The sequence below is a fragment of the Triticum dicoccoides genome, chromosome 7A, assembly GCF_002162155.2.
Source record: "Triticum dicoccoides isolate Atlit2015 ecotype Zavitan chromosome 7A, WEW_v2.0, whole genome shotgun sequence".
NCBI classification, from domain to species: Eukaryota; Viridiplantae; Streptophyta; class Magnoliopsida; order Poales; family Poaceae; genus Triticum; species Triticum dicoccoides.
Window position 1 is genome coordinate 670,429,937 of NC_041392.1, and position 5,212 is coordinate 670,435,148.

Consider the following 5,212-nt stretch of genomic DNA (forward strand, 5'->3'; position numbering starts at 1 on the left):
GCTATGCTCATAGACGTGGATTAGGTTTGAGTGTATTCATGACAGATGTGAGATTCTTAAATTAATGGTTAACTTAAGGTGGCAATTTTAATACACATCTGGGTGGATTGAGGCACCTGGGAAACCCAGTGATTGCCTGTACTTTTGGAAATTCCAGGGTACCGTGTGATTCTCCTATGGACCGCCACCCAGACTCAAAGGGATCATAAGATTTTCCATACTGGAAACTTCCGTGTGCAGCCACATGCCATTATGGACTCTGGCATAGTTGAGTAAGTTGTGGGAAACCTTTCCATGGTGGGCTAGAAGATGTAGAGGATTGTAGGTGTATCGGCCTATCTATCGGTTAAGGGGGCCTCTTCGGAAATACTGTGTCTCGGTCATCCGTTTCTCAAACATTATGTAGTGCGAGAATTCCAACGGAGGAGATCGAGTCTTGTGGGAAAAAGTGCACAAACCTCTCCAGAGTGTACAAACTAATCATGGTTACTCGTGTCCCCGGTTATGGACATCTTGAGTATCTGGTTCTTAGATTATCTTGTGGATCTTATCACTCTTAATATAATTTGATTGGGTTTAATGATGATTACTTTTAATTGTGATTGAGTTGGGTGAACCTTCTCAATGTTTACTAACCACCATGATAGTTAAATAAAACTTATTTCTTTGTAGTAGGGAAAATTAGTTTTTCGCAAAACATTTAACCTTACAGCCTCCACCAGCCATATATGCATGTAGTGATAGCATTATTCTGTTTGTTACTCTCTTGTGTTACATTGCCAGCATATACCATGTGCTGACCCGTTTTCGGGCTGCAACGTATCATGTTGCAGACTTTTTAGACGATGAGTAAGGAGCCTTAGGTCGTGATCTTTCACTCAGTGATGCCGTTGAAGTTGATGAACTCACTTTATCTTTCAAGTCTTCCGCTGTTATCGTATTAGATGGCCTTAAGTCATATTTATTTTAGTAAGTTCTCTTTTGAGACATTCGATGTATTAAGTGTGTGATTGCTACTCTGTTATAAATCCTTCGAGTAATGTGTGTGTCAGCATTACCGATTCAGGGATGAGACTATGCATAGAGATCAGACTGTTTGAGGTCTAGTCGCTATAGACCTGCTCCTTGGTCAACTCGGCCGCGAACCCCACACACGTCTTCCTCGGCTTCACGTTGCTGCTCCTCGGCGTCTTCCTGCTCATGTTCTCGCCCGCCGCCTACCAGTTCCTCTGGGTTCCCCAGGTTGGCGCCTTCCTTGCAAAAGCCGTGGTGAGCCACCGGCTCCTGTTCTCTCTGCGTGAGAATGTAAATCTGCGACTTCCCGTCTATAGTGTCGCTGTCGTTCACTTTCAGTGTACCTGTATTGGGATGTGATGTTACACATTGTCAGCATCACGTACTGTTCGTGTTTTTTCAAAAATTATATTTTTTATAAATAAATAAATTGTCGCTGATGCACTTGACAGACTATCGGAAAAACAACGAACTTTCTTTGCCTCCGTGGTCCGGGTCTGTCATGATGATCAACGGTTCAGTGTACTGGTCACGTGGCTTGGGCTGCCTTATGACGCAGTAGACCGGCACATTATACAGCCAGATGGAAACAAGCGTGTCTGTCTGCCACGGTCACGGTCACTGTTCGGCTGGCGCGTGAGCTGAGCCGTGACCGTGACGTAACCGAGCCGGTCTCCTTTCCCATACAGCGTGTTTGTTTGGGGTAATTAGAGTCAGAGAATGGAATTAAAGGGGTATGAGATTTAAAATCTATTATTATTTGATTGGAGGGATTGGGAATTCACAAGGGAAGAGGCATGAGACTTAAGACTTCAACTCCCACCATTTTATTAACAGGGGAGAGGGTGAGAGTTGGAAGGGAATTGTTTAAGTGAGTCAATCTTAACTGTTCATCCTAACTTTCCTTGTCTAGTCCCATGTCAATTCTCATGAACCAAACAAGGAAGTACAATTTCTTCTCAAATTCCCACACATAACTCCTATCACGCATCAAACAGAGGATTGAAAATAAAATGACTTATCCCATGTCTAATCTCAACCCAACTCTGAGGTTGTTATTTATCAGATTTACTTTCTATCTGAAATTTATAAGATTGCAGTGTTTTGTTGCTTTGTTCATCTTTTTTCACACTTTTAACTTGGTGATTTAGCATGCTTGGTTTCAAGTTGCTCAATATGCATATCTATTACCAAATTTAGATTATTAGAGTCTTTGTTTCATCAATTTGTTTATCTGTTCATATACATCTCTAACTAGGCTACTTATTTCCTCTTTTGTTTGCAGATGCAGATCTTTGTGAAGATCCTCACTGGCAAGACCATCACACTTGAGGTTGAGTCATCTGACACGATCGACAATGTCAAGGAAAAGATACAAGATAAGGAGGGAAACCCACCAGATCAGCAGCGGCTCATCTTTGCTGGCAAGCAGCTCGAGGACGGGCGAACACTTGCTGATTACAATATCGAGAAGGAATCCACCCTCCACTTGGTGCTCAGGCTCAGGGGTGGCATGCAAATCTTTGTGAAGACCCTCACCGGCAAGACCATCACCCTCGAGGTTGAGTCTTCCGATACGATTGACAATGTCAAAGCGAAGATCCAAGACAAGGAGGGCATCCCCCCAGACCAGCAGCGGTTGATATTTGCCGGCAAGCAACTTGAGGATGGACACACTTTTGCTGATTACAACATTCAGAAAGAGTCCGCCCTCCACTTGGTTCTCCGTCTCCGTGGTTGCATGCAGATCTTTGTCAAGACCTTGACTAGCAAGACCATCACCCTGGAGGTGGAATCTTCAGACACCATCGACAACGTGAAGGCGAAGATCCAGGACAAGGAGGGCATCCCCCCGGACCAGCAGCGCCTGATCTTTGCTGGTAAGCAGCTCGAGGATGGTCGCACTCTGGCGGATTACAACATTCAGAAGGAGTCTACTCTCCACCTGGTGCTTCGCCTTCGTGGTGGCCAGTGAGTTCTTCGCACTCCTGGAAGTTTGATTTGAGTTCGCCTGGTGCCGTCTTGCTGGTATCCGAGTCATTATGTGTGCTTTTACTTAAAGCTTTGTAGTCCTGTGCCATTTGTGAGACACAATTGGTGCTTCCTTTAAGCAGCTTAATATCTGTTATGAAATATAAGTGATCCTGAATCTTCTTATTCCTTGATAAGCTGATTCTCGTTATCCTGTGATTACGGTTGCTTTGTGCTGGTTCTGTGATTCATAGATGTTCAGACCGTAACATTGAGGGGGATGAAAAATTTGGGACGGAGGTAGTACTTCAGAATATCTTAGTTTATACAGGTTACTTCCTCTATCAAAATAAAAGATGCTTTTTGACAGTATGATAGTGTCAAAAAACGTATTATATTTTAATAGAGAGGGAGTATAATTATCTAAATTCGAGTGCTGTTGGTCTGAATCAACAATCGGTTGTTTTGAGGGATATTCAGAAGAGTGCAGATTTCCCCTGCAGTATATGCATGTTCAGAATGCAGATAACTTCATGCAGTACAGTGTATATCCAGACTTTTTACATGTCGTCCCTCGAATCAGTGGGTGTTCATCACCTATAGAAAAACCAAACCTTTGAATCAGTCAGCAGTATCCATCGAGTGCTGAGACGCCGCTCAGTCCAATCAGCCGCTGCGGGTCATCCCACCATCTAGTTCAAACCATGATGTACATTACACCGACCGAGCAACATGTACATACGCTACCTAACACAAATCTGCATGCATTAGTCCACACAAGCTATATCTATTGAAAATCCACTTCTGAGACCAGGCTCATCTGCACCCCGCGGTGACGAAAAAAATCAAAACAAATACTGAAAAATTCAAAAAATTCCATTTTTTTGCATGATAGATAATTTGATGCGTGAGGTCTGCTCCAATTTTCAAAACATTTGGATACCTGAGCAGCTCTCGGCAAAAAAGACAAATTCGGGGTCTTCATGCAATGTTCTGACCCGATTTGTCTTTTTTGCGGAGAGCTGCAGATGTCCAAATGATTTGAAAATTGAAACGTACCTAATGCACTAAATTTTCTATGATGCAAGTTTTTTTTTAAATATTTTTATGATTTTTTTCAGACTGGATGCAGATGAGTCTGGGACGCTGCACTCCTATGCTAGGTAGGATTCATTCAGCATCCACGGCGATGCGTCGTTGTAACGTTAGACTTGTAAATGGCAGACAGATTCAAAGGTTATTCTGCAAATCAGGCAAATTCAAGCCACTTTTCTGGTTATCCTGTCAAACAGTAAAAATGGTGTTGAGATATGGTACATTTTAGAATGGTAAGATAACACAGGAGATTTCATTTTGTTGAAAAAATAACATGTGAGATTTCCAGACCTGAAGCAATAGGTTCCAATAGCATCCTTGATTCATCGGAGAAAACAGCACGCAGAGCTTGGATTTGTTGAGTTCAGTATAAGATGCCACTACCTGATGGTTGTTTAACAGGACATGCACTGGAAGAACCATCTGTTATACCCAATGCCACTCAAGGGAAAATACGAAAAATAAGAGGTGGTAGATAGATACTGTTTCCCGTGGGATTTGGAGAATGCATGAGACTTCTGCTACGCTCATCATTAATCAGATGATCTTCATAGATCCTCATGGCAATAGTAATTTAATTCGTCATTCCATGTTGCCCTACTAATCAGCCTATCTAGCCAACTAACAAAACTGAGGGGACTGACACAAGAAAACTCAGCAGGTTCAGTGGGCCACAAATTATCGAAGAAAAGAAACTGAGATCTTCTTTGAATTCAGATGAATAAGATCTTCCTTGACCCAAAGTACCATGTCGTCATATCGTATAGCCTCTCATCTCAGTTCTCCACTGATCCTTATTTGCTTTGGGTCTTTGTGAAGACCCTAAGAGCATCTCCAACAGGCGCGCTAAACAGGCGCCGCGCCACAAAATACCCCGTTTTAGCGCGCGCGCAATCCGGCGGATCGCTCCAGCGGGTGCGCAATAACCGCGCGCACGGTATAAGCAGTTGAGCGCGCGCGTGGATGTGGTTCATCACGCGCTGTATTTGCGGCGCCCGCTTCCGCGCGCGGCATACTCGACGCTCGCGCTCTTCTTCTCCCCCTCCAAAGCCCCGCGCGCGCCGGCGCCGGCGACCCACACCCATGGACGCACGCGCCGGCACCCCGCTCACCCCGTCCTATAGCCGCGACC

General features: G+C 44.1%; 1 pseudogene; it reads left to right on the forward strand.

The window, feature by feature from the left end:
• Positions 1–2,299: 2,299 nt before the first annotated feature.
• The window catches only part of LOC119331662, a 6,133-nt pseudogene continuing 3,220 nt past the window's right edge, over positions 2,300–5,212 (forward strand).